Genomic DNA, 23,891 nt, shown 5'->3' with positions numbered 1-23,891 from the left:
AAGATTGCAGTGAACACTAAGATTTGTATCTCTCTTCTTTGAGCTATTCTGGGTATAAAGGAAAAGGTGGTGAACTTTAATCCTTCCATGCCTGTGAGTTGAACCTGAGGAGGGGTGGTGGAGCATAGTCCCTTTTATCTACAAGCATTTGTTGACCTGCTTTAGGTTAGGAACTCTGTATAGGCAGTACCCAGGTTACAAATAAGATAGGTCTGTAGGTTTATTCTTAAGTTGAATTTGTATGTAAGTTGGAACTTCAGCCAAAATAAAATAATTTTTACGTTTGTTTTGCTGTTTGTCCCTATTCAAAAGATTTCACCCTTACTTTCTGTCCTTGTGACAATTTGATTCTGAAAATTCTGGGTTGTCGTGGAAACAAGGATTGGTGATAAATCTTCAGTGGAGACACCTTTTTCTCATGATAACTCATGGGGAAAAAGAGTGAATTTTCCTTCCTAGGAGTAGATTTCATCTCACTCCCTGTTGTCTCCCTCCGTTTGTAGAGTCATATGTAAGTCGGATGTATGTAACTCAGGCATTGCCTGTATATGAAAGTGAGCAGAATAGTTACACAGGGTGTTCTGTGTAAAACGTTGCTGGAGTGCTTATCATATTTATCATTAAAGATTGGGATTGTACTTTTTTTATGAAGTTTGGACTGTAAATTAGAATTTTTTTTAATTGATGCATATTTATTACCTATTATTTATTTTTGGGTTTTACATTTTTTTGTGGGAGGTCTTATTAGAGTCCTTTTTGATATTTATTTTATTAGCGCCACACTATATTCTTGCTTTTGTCTTCATAAAATTGGTGTGAAACACATTTTGGTGCTTGCTAACTTTTATATTTTTATTTTTTGGTAGAGATTGTAGGCATAATTGCACACACAGTATTTTGGTTATTTGTTAACCATTATCACAATAAAATGAAAATGAGGGATAATCCATAACGTTGAGCTGAGCCAAAATAAAAAATATATATGGCGTGAGGTCCTCCCCAAAATCCATACCAGGCCCTTTAGGCCTGGTATGGATTTTAAGGGGAACCCTGCACCAATTTTTTTTTTTTAAATCCATACCAAACCCTGGCAATGTAACCTGGCATGCCGCAGGAAAAGGGGGGGGGGACAAAAGGGTGCTTACTTCTTACTTCATCCACGAAAAACATACAGTAACACAGCATTAAGATATGCACTTTTTATGTGTCCATTAGACTATTGGCCGAATAAATTGCAAGTGTATTGCTAGCATTACTATACAGCTTTCAGATTTAACCACTTAAGGATCCACTCATGTACATATACGTCGGTACTTTAAAGATGGATATCTCGGTAATTGCTGCAACCAACATATCCATCTTTCCAGTGAGCAGTCCTGTAAACGATAACGGTAGTCTCCACGGCAGATTCACCGCAAGATCACCGTTATCGGCGGCGGGAGAGGGCCCCCCCCCTTCTGCCGCTCTCCCGTGCCCTCTGCCGCTTACCGGAGCCATTGGCAGCAGCTGAGGAGATCGGGTCCTGTCCCCTGCTCGGCTGGAATATGAGTTAGGGCAAGATGGCCCCCACCCGTCTACATAGCATAGCAGGGCGATGTCAAAACGTCACTTCCGCCCATGCTTCTTAAAGTGACATTTTCTTGTCATTTTTTTCACTGACAATTTTTTTTTCTTTTTGCATTTTAGTCTAAATATGGGATCTGAGGTCTTTTTGACCCCAGATCTCATATTTAAGAGGACCTGTCATGCTTTTTTTCTATTACAAGGAATGTTTACATTCATTTTAATAGGAATAAAAGTGACCCATTTTTTTTATTTTTTTTTTGGTGTAAAAATGTATAAAATAAATAAAAATAAATAAGAAAACAAAAAAATATATTTTTTAAAGCGCCCCGTCCCGATGAGCTTGCGCGCAGAATCGAACGCATACGTGAGTAACGCCCGCATATGAAAACTGTATTAAAATCACACAAGTCAGGTATCACCGCGATCGTTAGAGCGAGAGCAATAATTCTAGCCCTAGACCTCCTCTATAACTCAAAATATGCAACCTATAGAATTTTTTAAACGTCGCCTATGGAGATTTTTAAGGTTAAAAGTTTGATGCCATTCCACGAGCGGGCGCAATTTTTAAGCGTGACATGTTGGGTATCATTTTACTCGGCGTAACATTATCTTTCACAATATAAAAAAATTGGGCTAACTTTACTGTTGTCTTATTTTTTAATTCAAAAAAGGGATTTTTTTCCAAAAAAAGTGCGCTTGTAAGACCGCTGTGCCATAAATGCCACACACGCACTAGACTAATGCTAAACCTAAATAATTACTTTTTTAATGACTGTAAGTAATGAGACGTTCCTTTGCTACAAGCTTTATTTTGATGACATTGTTTACATCTAAAGCTACCAACCATTCAGTTAATTTGCATTATTTTACTGTTGTACAGTTTTACTTGTCCTTGCTCCATCAAGCATCATTCATACTATCAAAGTTTTGCAAATGAAAAGTCTGTTTCGTATCATTCTGCTGCTAATATGGGCTAAATACAGTACAGTGTGTCTTACTGTACTTATTCTCAATTGTAGAAGAATATAAAATAAAAATAAAATCTGAATAAAGTAAGATTATTGCATTGGAAAGTCTTTCATCCTGTTCTTATCAGAGAACAGGGTAAGAATTTCCTGTTTGATATCATAAAATTATTATTTTCAAGATTTCAGGTTGCCAATATTTCTGTTTCAGTGTCATAGGGGTTTGAGGAATTATATGAGATCTAAGCAGAAACATTATATGCAAAACGTTTAAATTAATATCATATAATAATTCTCTGAGCACCTTGACTGAACCCTTTGTGGTATAATCAGTAGTGACAACCTCCTTTACACATTATGTAAACATAAAAATGAAAATGAAAATGAAATGTAATACTCCTGCACTGTTAAAATAATAAGACATTTAACAGATATACATTTTTTTTCCAAGTCCCGACACTTGCAATGAATTCAAATTAAAGCAGAGGTTCACCCGAATAATTTTTTTCTCAGAACAACTTCTTTAGACTTCTAACATGTACAGTCCGCAATTTTTTTTTTTTTACGCTGTACATACCTTATAATCTATCTTTTCATTCCGGCTTCTGGGGACTTCTCTCCATGGGAGTAGGCGTTTCCAAGCTGAGGAGGCATGTCATCTGGGAGGTCGCCCAGATGATTGACGTCTTTTCAGCAAAAGCTCCCCCGGTGGATTAAGGCCCCGCCCCCCTATTTGCGTAGGCGCGTCCAAGTCACAGCGTTTCCAAAAGAAGCCGAACATGCAGATCTGCTAGTCTGCTCTATACGGTGCAGGCGCCATATAGAGACGACTAGCAGATCTGCATGTTCGGCTTCTTTCGGAAACGCTGTGACTCGGACGCGACCTCCCAGATGACATGCCTCCTCAGCTTGGAAACGCCTACTCTCCTGGGGAGAAGTCCCCGGAAGCCGGAATGAAAAGATAGATTATAAGGTATGTACAGCGTAAAAAATAAATAAAAAATTGCGGACTGTACATGTTAGAAGTCTAAAGAAGTTGTTCTGAGAAAAATGTTATTTGGGTGAACCTCCGCTTTAAAGATACACTGTAAAAAGCTGTTTCTTGACTAAGCATCAATCCTCTATTTTCAGTTTTACTGGATATCCAAAATATATATATAACAATCCGAATATTTTATAAAAAAAAATCTGTTCTTTGCCAATTCATTGAAAATTACAAAAGCCTGAATATTAAACACAATTCTGCTGAGTTGTTTAAGGATGAGCTGAGTTTGTAGTCTGAGCGGAAGTGTGTATCAAATGTTTGATTGAATGATGAGCATTCATTCAAACATTGAGCATTTAGGAGGCTCAGCATGGTCAAATATGACAGCTTCCTGCTGTAAATGGTTTCTTAGAAATCAAAGGTGAAAGGTGCCTTCAGCTGCCATGTCCTTATCAACCACTGATGTCATGTGGCCCATTCCCTAACCCTGTCTGTAACCCTAACCCTCTCTGTAACCCTAACCCTAACCCTGTCTGTAACCCTAACCCTTACACTACCTGATCGATACAACATCATACCTGATGTTTTAAAGCACGTTATTCCAAACAATTTATGAATGTTAGGTGATTTATGCCCTTTATGGATTAAAAACGGACTCTGCGACAACTACGTAATTTTCCATGGGAGTTTTCCCATGGATCCCCCTCCGCAATGCCACAGTCCAGGTGTTAGTCACCTGGCCAGAAAGAGTCCCTGTGGGTTTTAAAATTTGCCTGCCCATTGAAATCTTTTGGCGGTTCGCCCGGTTCGCCCGTTCGCGAACATTTGCGGAAGTTTGCGTTCGCCGTTCGCGAACCGAAAATTTTAGGTTCGCGACATCACTATTGATAGAATGAATGTTTTATTAGGACATCTTATTTTTTGAGCACTGAAATACAGAGAATAAAAGTTTCAATTTCTAATTCTAATGCTTTCCTTGTAGTCATGATTAGGCAATATGTTGATACTCTAAAAGAAGACATTTTTAATAGGCTACGGTACATGTTAAAGCCTTGGTCTAGTTTATTTTGTTGTTCCTTAACTTAACAAGAAATGTGAAGTTCTAACTCTTACTGACTCTATACAAAAGCTTGTTTTGGCTGAAGTTCCACATTTAAAGTCTTATTGATATGACCAGTTTTGCACTAACAAGAATTATGGTACATAAAAGTGAAATATGAAGAAAGAGAAAAATAAATGCTTGTTCCATCCACATCCAACAATTTGATTTACGATTTAAATTTCTAAGCTGCACAGAAAATTGATAACAAGAGCCTGATTATAAGTTCATACAATCAGGTCTAATTAAAAATCAAGACATTGTTGTAGAAAAGAGAGCTAATGAAAACATTTCTCATACAGCCAGCTAATACCTTTTCCTAATTTTCTTACAATGAGGTAACAGCTAATACCTACAAAATAAGCCTCCCAAGATTATTCTTGCTAATAATAGTTGTCTGTTTTATACTGTATACACACTAAACATTGTGTGTGACATATGAACCCACATTTGAAGGTTGGGCATTCTTCAGCTGCATATCACCAATGGCCCAGCTACAATGCTGTGTAAGACATGTTTACATATCTATAATCAAAATAAAAGTGGTAAAGCAAAATGGACCATTTTTTTTTGCTTTCCTTTGTATCCCCAGAAATCTAAATGTACACAATAGTAGTTCTTTATCAAACATTTTAAATAAGCAACATGATTGTTAGGTTGTTTCATAAGTTAGCAGCTACACTCACTTTTCTTGTATACTAGTAACTGAAAATAGAGATTTAAAGTCAGAATTCTAAAATTCAAAGTCAGAATTCTGAGATTCAAAGTCAGAATTCTGAAATTCAAAGTCAATTCTGAGTTTCAAAGTCAGAATTCTGAGTTTCAAAATCAGAATTCTGAGTTTCAAAGTCAGAATTCTGAGATTAAATCTCAGAATTCTGAGTTTATAAATATAGTAGTCTCTATTAGGAGTATTTTAGGAGCAATTAGCAATAATATAATAACACCCACAGACCATCATTCTGCAGACATACAAGTCTTCTGCTCTGTATATAGATATCTTAGTTACAGCACACAGTATGGGGAAGCAGGCAGTGCTGGGCTCTCTGGTTCCTCTACTGTATTAAAAGTTAATCGGTTTGCTGTCTTATCCTCCTTCTCTGTCATCTGCTCTAACATAAAGAGCCATGCTGAAAACGTGTGTATTGTGGGTGGGGGGGGGGGGGGGGGAGGGTGACACAGTTTCCATAGATAACAGAACACAATGGCTAACACAGCTCTGCACCCCAACTTGTAGGAAACATTGAATTATTGCCCCTACATGAGGGAATTGTGAATGGCTAGAAGGCAGCAGGACAATGTGTGTCTATGGTCATAATGGATTGATAATAGCAATTACTTGTCTGGACTAATTGTTACAAACAATGAACCGAATTATCAAACATAAAAAACAATTCTTTAGAATACATTGGGCAATAGCTTAGTGGTTAGAGTAACATAATTATGCTTGATAGGATGTGGGTTCTAATGCAGGAGAGAGCGTTTTTTTTTTTTTTAAGTTATATATACATATTTTTTATACATTGCTTTTATATTAAATAGGGATGTCCCAATACTAGTATCGGTATCGGTACTGATACCGAGCATTTCACCGGGTACTTGTACTCGGGGAAATGCTCCGATGCTTATCCCGATACCTGGGCAGTTAGAGTGATCAGTGCGGCAGGGGAGTTGCAAGCACTGATCTGCCCTCTTTCAGCTGCTTTAGTTAAAGTTAAACAGCGGTGATCGGTGCTTGTAACTCCCCCTAAAGCCGCACTGATAACCGCTGACTGTCCCTGTATCCTCCTCTGTGCTGCTCTCCCCCTCCGGGTTTGTGTCCCCCTCCGTGCTGTGTGTCCCCCTCCTTGCTGCAGTACGTGCAACGTGCTGTCCCCCTCTGTGCTCTGTGCTGTCCCCCTCCATGCTGTCCTCCTCTGTGCTGTCCCCCTCTTCATGCCCTGTGCTGTCCCCCTCCATGCTGTCCCCCTCCATCCTCCGTGCTGTCCCTCTCTGTGCTCCATGCTGTCCTCCTCCGTCCTGTCCCCCTCCGTGCTGTCCCCCCTCCATGCTCTGTGCTGTCCCCCCTCCATCCTCCGTGCTGTCCCCCTCCATCCTCCTTGCTGTCCCCCCTCCATCCTCCGTGCTTTCCCCCCTCCATCCTCCGTGCTGTCCCCCTCCATGCTCCGTGCTGTCCCCCTCTGTCCTGTCCCCCTCCGTGCTGTTTCAGGGCACTTTGCAGGCACTATTTTTAAGGTTATAGCACCTGCAAAGCACCTCAGTGTGAAAGAGGTCTAAAAAAAGTCCTGCTAGCAGCATATTTGGAGCTGTGAAGGAGTGGTGTGTATACCTCTCCTCCACCGCTTCTGCCCATTGAAAGGAATGGGCACCCCAGTGTGAAAGTGGCATTAGTGAGGCTTAAATTGTATTTTATTGATATATCCAAATTGATTTCAAGATATATTAACAAAGACATATTGATAAAATTGTTGTATATGCTGACTACTATAAACTAGAGAGTGGTGGTGTCATCGGATGGAAAAAATTACCCTGCATTGTGGTTTGTTAATATACCTTATAATCAATTTGGATATAATAATAAAATACAATTTAAGCCCTCATTAACTCATATATTAAAATATGTTTAATATAAAATCAATATATTCGCAAATGTATACAGTATCTAACTAAAAAATTTGCTCTGAACTGGATGAGAACCCACTAAGTTCAACAATATACACCTGCTACTATAACCATTATGCTATCACTTAACAGCTCTTACTGTCTGCTTTTTATGTTTGATATGAGGTGAATTCTATGTGAAACAACTATATTAGTCCAGACAAGTACCGTAATTGCTGTGATCGATCCATTATGACCAGTCTCCTGAAATTGGGAACTGCCCCCGGGGAAACTGAAGATGACACCCTAATGATCCCATCTGATCACCCTAATATATACACAGTTTTTTTTTGTTTTCTTTTAAATCTCTACTCTCTAATTTATAGTAGCCAGCATATACTACAACTTTGTGGGCTCAATATATCATTGTGTCTTTGTTAATATACCTTGAAATCAATTTGGATATATTGATAAAATACAATTTAAGCCTCACTATCTCATACTTTAAAATATATAATATTTAATATAAAAGCAATGTATAAAAAATATGTAAATAAAAATATATATAGTTGCGCTAATGTCAGAACCACCTTTGAGGAGAAGGTGACCTAATAACCACCACCACAAATGTGGAAATTAAATAAATGAACATGAACCATGATCTATATTGAAATGACCAACATGCACGAATAATAACTCCAAATTAGGATCATAAATTTGATAAAAAACAAACCATGAAACATAAACCCTGCAATAGGCTGGTAGCATTAACATCAATGAAGTGACAATAAAAATTATAAAGGTATAAAAATGCATGAACACAGTGAGGTACAAGGACACTTACTAAATGTGAGTTTTTTACTGTTTGTTTAATTTTAATAAAAGTCATTGGTTTTACACTATAGAGGCATCTGCTTTTTTTGCATGATACCATATCAACTGATGTCCTTGCTGTGGAGTCTGTCATATTACCACGTCGTATTACAACGCCACGATTGCAGTAATTGTCCTGTTTGCTGGGTTTAACATTCATGCCGGTTTAGGTCCTAAATCACAAAGGACCATTGGCTCTGGTAAGCAGTTTACTTGCACTATGGTGGTGGAATTCACTTAAGGTTGTCGATCCCAGGAGGAAAGCGCAGCTGATACCTTAGAACATCACTGGGTGTTTATTCACAGCAGTTCTATGGACATTTATTTTTCCTTTTCCTTGTACCTCACTGTGTTCATGCATTTTTATACCTTTATAATTTTTATTGTCACTTCATTGATGTTAATGCTACCAGCCCATTTTTTTAAGTTATATATACATATTTTTTATACATTGCTTTTATATTAAATAGGGATGTCCCAATACTAGTATCGGTATCGGTACTGATACCGAGCATTTCACCGGGTACTTGTACTCGGGGAAATGCTCCGATGCTTATCCCGATACCTGGGCAGTTAGAGTGATCAGTGCGGCAGGGGAGTTGCAAGCACTGATCTGCCCTCTTTCAGCTGCTTTAGTTAAAGTTAAACAGCGGTGATCGGTGCTTGTAACTCCCCCTAAAGCCGCACTGATAACCGCTGACTGTCCCTGTATCCTCCTCTGTGCTGCTCTCCCCCTCCGGGTTTGTGTCCCCCTCCGTGCTGTGTGTCCCCCTCCTTGCTGCAGTACGTGCAACGTGCTGTCCCCCTCTGTGCTCTGTGCTGTCCCCCTCCATGCTGTCCTCCTCTGTGCTGTCCCCCTCTTCATGCCCTGTGCTGTCCCCCTCCATGCTGTCCCCCTCCATCCTCCGTGCTGTCCCTCTCTGTGCTCCATGCTGTCCTCCTCCGTCCTGTCCCCCTCCGTGCTGTCCCCCCTCCATGCTCTGTGCTGTCCCCCCTCCATCCTCCGTGCTGTCCCCCTCCATCCTCCTTGCTGTCCCCCCTCCATCCTCCGTGCTTTCCCCCCCTCCATCCTCCGTGCTGTCCCCCTCCATGCTCCGTGCTGTCCCCCTCTGTCCTGTCCCCCTCCGTGCTGTTTCAGGGCACTTTGCAGGCACTATTTTTAAGGTTATAGCACCTGCAAAGCACCTCAGTGTGAAAGAGGTCTAAAAAAAGTCCTGCTAGCAGCATATTTGGAGCTGTGAAGGAGTGGTGTGTATACCTCTCCTCCACCGCTTCTGCCCATTGAAAGGAATGGGCACCCCAGTGTGAAAGTGGCATTAGTGAGGCTTAAATTGTATTTTATTGATATATCCAAATTGATTTCAAGATATATTAACAAAGACATATTGATAAAATTGTTGTATATGCTGACTACTATAAACTAGAGAGTGGTGGTGTCATCGGATGGAAAAAATTACCCTGCATTGTGGTTTGTTAATATACCTTATAATCAATTTGGATATAATAATAAAATACAATTTAAGCCCTCATTAACTCATATATTAAAATATGTTTAATATAAAATCAATATATTCGCAAATGTATACAGTATCTAACTAAAAAATTTGCTCTGAACTGGATGAGAACCCACTAAGTTCAACAATATACACCTGCTACTATAACCATTATGCTATCACTTAACAGCTCTTACTGTCTGCTTTTTATGTTTGATATGAGGTGAATTCTATGTGAAACAACTATATTAGTCCAGACAAGTACCGTAATTGCTGTGATCGATCCATTATGACCAGTCTCCTGAAATTGGGAACTGCCCCCGGGGAAACTGAAGATGACACCCTAATGATCCCATCTGATCACCCTAATATATACACAGTTTTTTTTTGTTTTCTTTTAAATCTCTACTCTCTAATTTATAGTAGCCAGCATATACTACAACTTTGTGGGCTCAATATATCATTGTGTCTTTGTTAATATACCTTGAAATCAATTTGGATATATTGATAAAATACAATTTAAGCCTCACTATCTCATACTTTAAAATATATAATATTTAATATAAAAGCAATGTATAAAAAATATGTAAATAAAAATATATATAGTTGCGCTAATGTCAGAACCACCTTTGAGGAGAAGGTGACCTAATAACCACCACCACAAATGTGGAAATTAAATAAATGAACATGAACCATGATCTATATTGAAATGACCAACATGCACGAATAATAACTCCAAATTAGGATCATAAATTTGATAAAAAACAAACCATGAAACATAAACCCTGCAATAGGCTGGTAGCATTAACATCAATGAAGTGACAATAAAAATTATAAAGGTATAAAAATGCATGAACACAGTGAGGTACAAGGACACTTACTAAATGTGAGTTTTTTACTGTTTGTTTAATTTTAATAAAAGTCATTGGTTTTACACTATAGAGGCATCTGCTTTTTTTGCATGATACCATATCAACTGATGTCCTTGCTGTGGAGTCTGTCATATTACCACGTCGTATTACAACGCCACGATTGCAGTAATTGTCCTGTTTGCTGGGTTTAACATTCATGCCGGTTTAGGTCCTAAATCACAAAGGACCATTGGCTCTGGTAAGCAGTTTACTTGCACTATGGTGGTGGAATTCACTTAAGGTTGTCGATCCCAGGAGGAAAGCGCAGCTGATACCTTAGAACATCACTGGGTGTTTATTCACAGCAGTTCTATGGACATTTATTTTTCCTTTTCCTTGTACCTCACTGTGTTCATGCATTTTTATACCTTTATAATTTTTATTGTCACTTCATTGATGTTAATGCTACCAGCCCATTGCAGGGTTTATGTTTCATGAATTGTTTTTTATCAAATTTATGATCCTAATTTGGTGTTATTATTCGTGCACGTTGGTCATTTCAATATAGATCACGGTTCATGTTCATTTATTTAATTTCCACGTTTGTGGTGGTGGTGATTAAGTCACCTTCTCCTCAAAGGTGGTTCTGACATTAGCACAACTTCTTCTCACTGTTATGTTTTCAGGTTAGTTGCTGCTTACCTATGTAGAGCTTCAGGCCATCCAAAATCTTTATTATCTTAGCGCAGTTTCTTTTTTCCATTTTCTATAAAAAAATATGTATATATAACTTTAAAAAAAATGTGCTCTCTCCTGGATTAGAACCCACAACCTATTCAGCATAAGCCTGACACTCTATCCGCTAAGCTATTGCCAAATGTATACTAAAGAACTGGTTTTAATGTTTGATATGTGGTTCATTATTTGTAACAATTAGTCCAGATAAGTAATTGCTATGATCAGTCCTTTATGACTATAGACACACATTGTGCTGCTGCCTTCTAGCCATTCACAATTCCCTCATGTAGGGGCAATAATTCATTAATTCCTACAAGTTGGGGTGCAGAGCTGTGCTGGCCATTGTGTTCTGTTATCTATGGAAGCTGTGTCATCACCCCCCCCCCCCCACACACACACACACAATACACATGTTTTCAGCATGGCTCTTTATGTTGGAGCAGGTGACAGAGAAAGAGGATAAGACAGCAAACCAAGGATCTATTAATACAGTAGAGGAACCAGAGAGCCCAGCACTGCCCATATACAGAGCAGAAGACTTGTACGTCTGCAGAATGATGGTCTGTGGGTGTTACTACATTATTGCTAATTGCTCCTAAAATCCTCCTAATATAGACTACTATATTTATAAACTTCTGACTTTGAATCTCAGAATTCTGACTTTGAATCTCAGAATTCTGACTTTAAAACTCAGAATTCTGACTTTGAAACTCAGAATTCTGACTTTGAAATTCAGAATTCTGGGCCAAATCCACAAAAGGGATACGCCAGCGTATCTACTGATACGCCGTTGTATCCCTGTTTCTATCTATGCGACTGATTCACAGAATCAGTTACGCATAGATATTCCTAAGATCCGGCAGGTGTAATAGTTTTACACTGTCGGATCTTAGGATGCAGTACCTCGGCCGCCGCTGGGGGCATTTCTCGTCGAAATTCCGCGTCGGGTATGCAAATTAGCACTTACGGAGATCCACGAAGCGGTTTCCCTTCGTGAAGTCTCCGTAAGTTGTTAGTTTGCAAACGCAAAATTAGGGCTACTTTTACAAAGTGTAAAGTTAGTACACCATGTAAAAGTAGACCCTTCTTTCCCGCGACGCTGTCAAATTTTATTTTATTTTTTTTATTTTTTTCCCCGCCGCATCTCTTTTTTTCCCCGACGCAACTTTTTTTACCCGGCGCGATTCACAAAACTCGGCGTAACGTAACTTCGCGCAAAGCACGTTGGGAAAATCACGTCTGGAGCATGCGCAGTACGTCCGGCGCGGGAGCGCGCCTAATTTAAATGGGACTCGCCCCATTAGATTGGGCACGCCTTGCGCCGGACAGATTTAAGTTACACAGCCGAAAATTTCTAGGTAAGTGCTTTGTGGATCGGGCACTTAGGTAGAAATTTTGCGGCGGTGTAACTTAAATAGGAAGATTTAAGTTAAGCCCGCTGGCTGTGGATCTGGTCCTCTGACTTTAAATCTCAGAATTCTGACTTTGAATCTCAGAATTCTGACTTTGAAACTCAGAATTCTGACTTTGATGGCCCCAGGGCTCTTCCATACAAATTAAAGAAACCCTAATACCTTTCTAATGGTTCAATTCATATAGACATCACCCTCTTATTCCCCTATTTATATATTTTTTGATCACATCAAAATCATAATTTTCAGCCCCGCACTTTACCATTTCCACTTTACATATTTACCATTGCACTAAATGCCAAATCAATTCTTAGCTCTCTTGCAGACCTAGTAGCACCACTGCTATGTAACACTTCTAGGTGTATCAGACAGCATGTTCCTCTCTGGGTGTGATGGTTCCACCCACTGGCTGTTATATCATAGCAGGACTCAGCAGCCAGTAGTAAGAACCAAGATGTCCAGTTGTAGACATGCTATCCTCCACCCAGTGCCTGCCCAAGACATTGTGCTGCCTTTGTCCTTCCAGTGACGCCACTGACATAGGGTCAATTTTCCTTCCAGTCACTCCACAGATGTAATGGACATTTTTCCTTTTAGTGACAACACCCACTCAGGGGCATTTGTTCATTTATCACTGTTAGCCCCATATTTGTGCTCCAGTTTTAATATTTTCTGTTCTCTGCAGCGCATCACAATCATTGGCACTATTTCAATGCCAGCCACAAACATTAGATACAGTTCGATAATTAGGTGGGGGGGGGGGCTGTAACCAAAAACCAGGCACTAACCCCTATGAAAATAGAATAATCAAAAGTCCCCACATCTCCTAATCATACAATCCTAAACATACAGTTTGGAACGTGCCTCTATTGGCCTGATGCCCTTCTCATTATCCACCAGGAGGGGGTTCAGTTTCCAATCTTTGCCCTGAGCATTGGATGACCAAAAATGTATACCTACAGGCTCCAGTGATGGCAATCTGGGCCTAGGCAGAGACATTGATTGGCTGCTCAGAGGTGTGAATGCAATGATCCCAGAGCCTTAACTTTGTTTGCAGGGGAAATGACCAGGCTGCAAATTAACTCACAAAGTAACTGTGGATGCAACCTGCAGACAGCAAATGTTTTACATTAACAACAGTTATTTGTGAGTTCTTAACTGGATGCAGTACTCTCACAATACAGAACAGGATTAGAAGCCATGCTGAAATGCGTTGGTATTTTAAAAGCATTCAGAAACCATCAATTATATAGTGTATGTAGGAGAGTGTGTAGCAGCAGTGTCAGCAGACTGCCAACTAGCATTAAAAGTCGAGAAAGGCATTTTAAAGTGGCCCTGTGATAAAAGATTAGGTAGTAACTTTCCCCTTTATTACAGCTTTGAAACAAGATTGTCTGTCTTGGAGCCCACGCTGTCTTTGTGCTCCCTTGAGCATAGAAAATAATATGCTATTTGTGGCATTTATATTTTTTCTGCAGATTGTAATCCACCAACACATTTGTCCTGAATTGGCAGACAATAAAGCTTAAACATTTGTTCTATAAAACGAGGCTTCAGACTTATAACAATGAATGATTAGTATGTTAAAGGCATCATCATAATAATTATTTTATTTATTACAAATATTTATATAGCACTGTCAATTTACACTTTAAATAATGCTTTGAACATGTTACATTCATATCAGTCCCTGCCCTTAAGGACCCTACAATCTAAATGGGTTGTTTACATATGTGTTGGTCCTTTGAAAAGTGAACCATATTTGTTTGCTCATCAGAGGGTGTTTAATAGGCAGTGAGAAAATATTACGAAATAATCTGTATTAATGACTGTATTGTAGAATTCTTAAAATATTCAGAATGGTGATCACTGCATGTGCCACCAACGTATGGAATCACATTCACCAGATATTATGATACCGCCAAACTAACGGTAGGTCAAACTGTGCGTATGGTGCAATTCAGAATCTCAGCAACACTCATATACCTTCTGATTTGTCAGAATGATTATGTACGTCTCAGCCATTAGATCTTCATGTCATGGAACATAAATAATTGTCTTAGCTCAAAAGTTCGATGACGTGCCCAAAAAAAAAAGCTTCCTATAAAGTAGTAACGTTTTATTAAAAGATTCAGAAACCATAGGAGAACTTCCCACATTTTAAAAGCGCACCTAAAGAACTAAACTCTCACAAACATCAAAATGTAGCTATTGGGTGGCCACTGCAAAGATGTCCATTTGGGAGGGAAAAAAACTAAATTCTTCACCAATCGCTATGCAAAAAATGCCTGTAAACTTCCTTGGCAAGCATGCATGCATGATGACGTCACTGCTTGATGCATTTTGTGGAAAATGCCTTAGTCTGGAGTGTCTGATGTCATGCCTCCATTAAATACTTTCTACAGGTATCCCATTAGAACAGGAGATGGCTCATTACAATCACTAAAAGTTATTAAAGAGCATGGTGAAATCTGGTGGTAAGATCGCCAACTACAAATAAGATTTAAAGAATAGAGAAGAGTTACCATATAGTGTAACAGACTGACCATCAAACACACAGGTCTACTATCTAAGACAAATAGCCTCTAATCTTTAAAAAAAAATAAAACTTCTAAACATCCTTCATATTATGAACTTTGTGTTACAAAATAAAATACACAACCATCTTAAAAAAAGAAAAGTTGTACTACACTGGGTAGCGACATGGCGGACTTTAGAGGGCAATAACAGGGACATTTATCGTTATAAAAATAAAGTTTAATTACAAAGTAGTACGTATACAAATAAATTTCTTATTAAAAAATGTTATCAAAAAAGAGAACATAGATACATATTTGAGCAATAAAACGTCTCGCCGACGCGTTTCGCCTTGCGGCTTCTTCTGGACGAGTTGTATGGTTTTATAACATGGAAGTATTGCTACTTGTATGTGTCAATTGAGTTGGTGGTCATCCGCATCCATCACACATCATTGGGGTAGTACCAAAAATAAGTGCGTAAGCCGGGTAGCAAGGAGAAAGAAACGATCTCCTGATGGTATGGGAAGCCACGTGGCTTCCCATACCATCAGGAGATCGTTTCTTTCTCCTTGCTACCCGGCTTACGCACTTATTTTTGGTACTACCCCAATGATGTGTGATGGATGCGGATGACCACCAACTCAATTGACACATACAAGTAGCAATACTTCCATGTTATAAAACCATACAACTCGTCCAGAAGAAGCCGCAAGGCGAAACGCGTCGGCGAGACGTTTTATTGCTCAAATATGTATCTATGTTCTCTTTTTTGATAACATTTTTTAATAAGAAATTTATTTGTATACGTACTACTTTGTAATTAAACTTTATTTTTATAACGATAAATGTCCCTGTTATTGCCCTCTAAAGTCCGCCATGTCGCTACCCAGTGTAGTACAACTTTTCTTTTTTTGAACCAATATTTCGGATGTGGGCCAATGTGAGTGCCTTATTGTTATTCCCCTTCCCTATATTTTTTTGAACACAACCATCTTAACCACTTGCTTACTGGGCACTTATACCCCCTTCCTGGCCAGGCCAATTTTCAGCCATTTTTTCAGCTTTCAACACTGATGTACATTGTACAATTTGCGTGGTCATGCTACAATGTACCCATATTAAAAAAAAAATTTCATAAAAATAGAGCTTTCTTTTGGTGGTGTTTAATCACTACTGTGTTTTTTTATTTTGTGCTAAACAAACAAAAAAAGACAGAACATTTTGAAAAATAAATAAATAGTTTGTTATAAAATTTGGCAAACAGGTAATTTTTCTCTTTCACTGATGTTCGCTCATGATGCTGCTCTGATAGGCACTGATGGGCTGCACTAATGGCCACTGATAGGTGACACTGATGTGCACTGATGGGTGGCAATGATGGACACTGATGAGGCAGCACTGGTGGGCACTGATCAGGGGGGCACTGATGAAGCTGTACTGATAGGCGACACTGATGGGCACTGATATGTTTACATCATGTGATCAGCTGTTATTGGCTGACAGCTGATCATGTGGTAAAGGGCTCCGATCTGTAATCAGCCGAGTCCCAAGGACTCGGTAATTACAGAGCGCGCCGCCCACGTGCTGCAGGGGGCACGCAGACAGCGTGAGCATGGGAGGAAATCTCCTGACAATTTAAGCCTGTGCTGTAGCCATCTTTTGGCTATAGCTCGTGAATCAAGTGGTTAAACATTGTTTACACAAACAAAATGATAACAAATTATAACAAAATGAAAAAAAAACTATTTATAAAGGCTAATGTACAAATTATCTAATTCATTTCAATGACGAATTTCCAACATGTCTAATCCATCGGCCATCCTGTTTTTACATCTAATTATATCCATCACAACCTAAAATTATTGTAAATGATCACCTTGTAAAACAACACAATCAGTTTAAAATAGAAATGAAAGGCAAACTTTTGTGTATAGATATACAAAATCATTATAACTACTTTTTTCCCTTTTTTTTATAAGTGATCACATTCTCTCTGTTCTCAGGTACATAAACTAGGGGGTAGGGATGAGACTGATGTTCGAGTCGACCGTAAGTTCAACTCGAACATCGGGTGTTCGCGGCAAATTCTAAAGCCGCGGAACACCCTTTAAAAGTCTATGGGAGAAATCAAAAGTGCTAATTTTAAAGGTTAATATGCAAGTTATTGTCATAAAAAGTGTTTGGGGACCCAGGTCCTCCCCCAGGGGACATGTATCAATTCAAAAAAAAGTTTTAAAAACTGAAATTTTTCTGGAGCAGTGATTTTAATATTGCTTAAAGTGAAACAATAAAAGTGAAATATGAATTTCGTACCTGGGGGGTGTCTAAGGTATTCCTGTAAAGTGGTGCATTTTTCACATGTTTAGAACAATCCCTGCACAAAATGACATTTCTAAAGGAAAAAAAGTAATTTAAAAATACTTGCGGCTATAATGAATTGTCGGGTCCTGGCAATACAGATAAAAGTCATTGAAAACGGTTCTCCCCATTTAAAAAAAAATGGTGTAGGGGTCCCCCTCATAATCCATACCAGACCCTTCAGGTCTGGTATGGATTTTAAGGGGAACACCACTCCAAAATGAAAAAAAAAATGGCGTGGGGTTCCCCCCCAAAATCCATACCAGACCCTTATCCGAGCACACAACCTGGCAGGCCGCAGAAAAAGAGGGGGGACGAGAGAGCGCCCCACAACCCTTGCCCAGTGTTTTGTGGTTGGGGGGTTTATCGGAATCTGGAAGTACCCTTTAACAAAGGGGACCCCCAGATCCAGGTCCCCCTTATGTGAATTGGTAATGGGGTACATTGTACCCCTACCATTTCACCCACAAAAGTGACAAAAATTGTAAAAAAAACACAGACACAGCTTGGAACAAGTCCTTTAATGAGAAAGAAAAAAAATTCCAGCAATGCAATTCTTCCACGACCCGCATTACACGCCGCCACGATCGATTCTGCCTCCATGGGAGGCGCCAGCCGAATGATGTGAGACCCGCCGTGACAGCTCTTAAATAGCTGAGGGTGGACACACCTATGATATTGAGCGTGTGACCCCTCCCCCCTCTGACACAAGGGGGTTTCCGTGAGTTTCCCCAGGAAAACCCTGTTGTGTCACCATTTTGGGTGAAATGGTAGGGGTACAATGTACCCCATTACCAATACACATAGGGGTGGGATCTGGGGGTCCCCTTTGTTAAAGGGGGCTTCCATATTCCGATAAGCCTCCTGCCCACAGACCCCCACAACCACCGGGCAAGGGTTGTGGGGATGAGGCCCTTGTCCCCATCAATATAGGAACATCCTCCCCATGTTGAGGGCATGTGGCCTGGGACGGTTCATGGGGGGGAGCGCTCTCTAGTCCCCCCTCTTTTTTTACGGCCTACCAGGTTGCGTGCTTGGATAAGGGTCTGGTATGGATTTTTGGGGGGAACCTCATGCCATTTTTTTTATTTTGGAGCGGGGTTCCCCTTAAAATCCATATCAGACCTGAAAGGTCTGGTATGGATTTTGAGGGGGACCCCTATGCCTTTTTTTTTAAACTCATGCCGTTTCAATTATTTTTATCTGTATTGCCGGAACCCAACAATTCATTATAGCCGCGAGCAGTTTTAAATGACTTTTTTTCCTTTAGAAATGTCATTTTGTTCAAGGACTGTTCTAAACATGGGGAAAATGCACCACTTTACAGGCATACTATAGACACCCCCCAGGTACAAAATTTAAAGGAATATTTCACTTTTATTGTTTCAATTTAGCATTATTAAAATCACTGCTTCTGAAAAAAACGTCTGTTTTTAAAACTTTTTGCATTGATACATGTCCCCTGGGGCAGGACCCAGGTCCCTAAACACTTTTTATGACAATAACTTGCATATTAACCTTTAAAATTAGCACTTTTGATTTTCCCCTTCGTGTCCCATAGGGGGTGTTCGGCTCATCCCTACTAGGCGGAGAAGCAGCAGTACACTGTGCAGGGGGGTATGTCAGGACAAATCTGATCATTGTAGGAAAGCAAGCTGTGTTCCCAGCATAGCTAGAGAACTGACCATGCTGTGCTCTCATGCCTAGTAATCTTTTTGTAAAATAAAAATGTTTGCCTTTTTTTAAAAGTATGCCTAAAAAGTCTATTATTCTCAATCTTCCAATGATCCTGCCTAGTGTAGTCGGTTGTTCAAATTTTTTTGGAAGTAGAGGGACTGGCAGGAACACCAGGTATTTCACACAAAGGAAACAATGAAAAGAGAAGAGAATATTGTTTCATACAATTACATGGCACAGCAGGCACATGTCTAGAATATGAAATATTACATTTTTATATGCTTTAATAATCACTGATAAAGCAATGAAGCAATTTAAATCTACATAGTAACATAGTAGGTAAGGTTGAATAAAGACAACAGTCCATCCAGTTCAACCTGTGTAGGTGAGTGTGTGTAGGAAAATCATTTCCCATATCCCCATATATTGTTTTTGCTAAGATGCACGTCCAAGAGTCTTTTAAAACTATCCATACTTCCTGCCGATACCACCAATTGTGGAAGAGAGTTCCGTATCCTTACTGCTAGTGGCGGCCCATCCATAGGGGGCGCCTGGGCGCCGCCCCCCCACCCCAAAGCCATTAACAAAAGAAAATGAAAAAAAAAATGAAAAAACATTTTTTTTTGGCCCTTTAAGAAAAAAAGGGTCCTTTAAAGTGTTCGGGGCGGGCTCTGGGCGCCGGGAACAGTGAAATATTAAGGCATAGGCATCATTGAAACGTCCTGCCAATGCTGCAGCAAGACGTTTCATTTGCAAGGTTTTTTTTAAGCTCTGTGGCGTTGTGCAGGACGCCACTCCAGCCAATCACATTGGTCCTGTGTCTCTCCAGCCCCTCACATTGGTTCCTTCTGCACTGCTAGGAAATGAGCAGTGCTTTTCCCGGGCGGGCGGCTATGTCACTTTCACTTTCAGTTCTCTGGCTCCAGGACATGGAGGTAAGTAAAATATTCTTGTTAAAACTCTTTATTTATTCTTTTAACCCAGTGTCTGTCCAGTGTCCACTCCTTCCACATAGAGCAGCACCTTGCTGGATGTATTGTCAGCTTGTGATGGAGAGTGGAGGGGGGGGGGGCATGCTTCACCCGATCTGTGCTGGAGCCTTCATTACACACATCTCCTGTGTGTGAAGGCTCCCTGCTCTGCGACCTACAGCCATGCTTTACAAGTCTCTTATATCTCTCTTATATCTCTCTTATATCTGTCTCTCTCTGTCCCTCTGTCTCTCTCTGTCCCTCTGTCTCTCTCTGTCCCTCTGTCTCTATCTGATTATCTATCTATCTATCTGATTATCTATCTATCTATCTATCTATCTATCTATCTATCTATCTATCTATCTATCTATCTATCTATCTATCTATCTATCTATCCATCTATCTATCCATCTATCTATCTATCTATCTTATTATCTGTCTGATTATCTATCTATCTAATTATCTGTCTGATTATCTATCTATCTATCTATCTATCTATCTATCTATCTATCTATCTATCTATCTATCTATCTATCTATCTATCTATCTAATTATATGTCTGATTGTCTATCTACCTCTGTCCCTCTCTCTCTCTCTCTCTCTCTCTCTCTCTCTCTCTATCTATCTATCTGATTATCTATCTATCTATATCTATATCTATCTATCTATCTATCTATCTATCTATCTATCTATCTATCTATCTATCTATCTATCTATCTATCTATCTATCTATCTATCTATCTGATTATCTATCTAATTATCTGTCTGATTATCTATCTAATTATCTATCTATCTATCTATCTATCTATCTATCTATCTATCTATCTATCTATCTATCTATCTATCTATCTATCTGATTATCTATCTAATTATCTGTCTGATTATCTATCTATCTATCTATCTATCTATCTATCTATCTATCTATCTATCTATCTATCTATCTATCTATCTATCTATCTATCTATCTATCTATCTATGTATCTGTCTAATTATCTATCTATCTAATTATCTGTCTGACTATATATCTATATATCTATCTATCTAATTATCTGTCTGATTATCTATCTATCTATCTATCTAATTATATGTCTGATTATCTATCTATCTATCTATCTATCTATCTATCTATCTATCTATCTAATTATCTATCTATCTATCTATCTATCTATCTATCTATCTATCTATCTATCTATCTATCTATCTATCTATCTAATTATCTGTCTGATTATCTATCTATCTATCTATCTATCTATCTATCTATCTATCTATCTATCTATCTATCTATCTATCTATCTATCTATCTGTCTGATTATCTATCTATCTATCTATCTATCTATCTATCTATCTATCTATCTATATATATCTCTATCTAATTATCTGTCTGATTATCTATCTATCTCTATCTAATTATCTGTCTGATTATCTATCTATCTATCTATCTATCTATCTATCTATCTAATTATATGTCTGACTATCTATCTATCTTATTATCTGTCAGATAGATAGATAGATAGATAGATAGATAGATAGATAGATAGATAGATAGATAGATAGTCAGACAGACAGATAATTAGATAGATAGATAGATAATCAGATATATAGATTGAATATCTATCTATCTGTCTGACTATCTATCTATCTATCTATCTATCTATCTATCTATCTATCTAATTATCTGTCTGACTATCTATCTATCTGATTATCTATCTATCTATCTATCTATCTATCTATCTATCTATCTATCTATCTATCTATCTATCTATCTAATTATCTGTCTATCTATCTATCTAATTATCTGTCTATCTATCTATCTATCTATCTATCTATCTATCTATCTATCTATCTATCTATCTATCTATCTATCTATCTATCTATCTAATTATCTGTCACATAGATAGATAGATAGTCAGACAGATGATTAGATAGATAGATAATCAGATAGATTGAATATCTATCTATCTAATTATCTGTCTGACTATCTATCTATCTAATTATCTGTCTGATTATCTATCTATCTATCTATCTGATTATCTATCTATCTGTCTGATTATCTATATATCTATCTAATTATCTATCTATCTATCTATCTATCTATCTATCTATCTATCTATCTATCTATCTATCTATCTATCTATCTGATTATCTATCTATCTAATTATCTATATATCTATCTAATTATCTATCTATCTGTCTGATTATCTATATATCTATCTAATTATCTATCTATCTATCTGATTATCTATCTATCTATCTGATTATCTATCTATCTATCTATCTATCTATCTATCTATCTATCTATCTATCTATCTATCTATCTATCTATCTATCTATCTATCTATCTGTCCTATCCAATCTATCCCTCTGTCTAAATGCAGGTCACATTGTCTGTGAGTGACATTGGGGGGGGGGGGTTGGTTGGGGTTTTGTTTGCGCCCCCCCAAAAAAATGGAGCACCAGCCGCCACTGCTTACTGCCTTGACAGTGAAAACCCCCCTACTCACCTTAAGGTTAAACCGCTTCTCTTCCAGTCTCTTTGTGTGGCCCCATGTCCTCTTACACTGTGACTGAAAAGTTTCATACTTATACTGGGATCACTGTTGCGATATTTGTATATTGCAATCATATCTCCTCTCAAGCGTCTCTTCTCCAGAAAGAATACATTTAGAATTTGTAGTCGTTCCTCATAATTGAGGTCCTCCATTCCCCATATTAACCAGTTCCCGACCCCCGCATGTACATATACGTCCACAATATGGCACGTACAGGCACATGGGCGTACACGTACATCCTCGCCTATTAGCGGGTGGGGGGTCCGATCGGGACCCCCCCGCTACATGCGGAGGTCGGGTCCGCTCGGGGAGCGATCCGGGACCACGGCGCGGCTATTTGTTTATAGCCGCTCCGTCGCGATCGCTCCCCGGAGCTGAAGAACGGGGAGAGCCGTGTGTAAACACGGCTTCCCCGTCCTTTACTATGGCGGCGCATCGATCGCGTCATTCCCTTTATAGGGAAGACACGATCGATGACGTCATTCCTACAGCCACACCCCCAAACAGTTGTAAACACATACTAGGTGCACCCTAACTCCTACAGCGCCACCTGTGGTTAACTCCCAAACTGCAACTGTCATTTTCATAATAAAGAATGCAATTTAAATGCATTTTTTGCTGTGAAAATGACAATGGTCCCAAAAATGTGTCGAAATTGTCCGAAGTGTCCGCCATAATGTCGCAGTCACGAAAAAAATTGCTGATCGCCGCCATTAGTAGTAAAAAAAAAAAAAATAATAAAAATGCAATAAAACTATCCCCTATTTTGTAAACACTATAAATTTTGCGCAAACCAATCGATAAACGCTTATTGCGATTTTTTTTTACTAAAAATAGGTAGAAGAATACGTATCGGCCTAAACTGAGGAAAAAAAATGTTTTTATATATGTTTTTGGGGGATATTTATTACAGCAAAAAGTAAAAAATATTGCTTTTTTTTCAAAATTGTCGCTCTATTTTTGTTTATAGCGCAAAAACTAAAAACCGCAGATGTGATCAAATACCACCAAAAGAAAGCTCTATTTGTGGGGAAAAAAGGACGCCAATTTTGTTTGGGAGCCACGTCGCACGACCGTGCAATTGTCTGTTAAAGCGACGCAGTCCCGAACTGTAAAAACACCTTGGGTCTTTAGGCTGCATATTGGTCCGGGGCTTAAGTGGTTAATCTAGTTGCCCTTCTCTGGACTTTCTCCAGCTCCAGAACATCCTTTCAGAGGATTGGTGATCAAAACT

At 38.9% G+C, this 23,891-nt stretch overlaps 1 protein-coding gene across 4 annotated transcripts in view; it reads left to right on the top strand.

The window, feature by feature from the left end:
* Positions 1 to 23,891, top strand: part of HRH2 (histamine receptor H2) — a 166,085-nt gene that overhangs the window by 92,370 nt on the left and 49,824 nt on the right. The window lies entirely within an intron of this gene.

Source organism: Rana temporaria, chromosome 3, assembly GCF_905171775.1.
Source record: "Rana temporaria chromosome 3, aRanTem1.1, whole genome shotgun sequence".
Classification (NCBI taxonomy): domain Eukaryota; kingdom Metazoa; phylum Chordata; class Amphibia; order Anura; family Ranidae; genus Rana; species Rana temporaria.
Note: the sequence above shows the minus strand (reverse complement) of the source record. Positions and strands in the feature narration are given on the sequence as shown.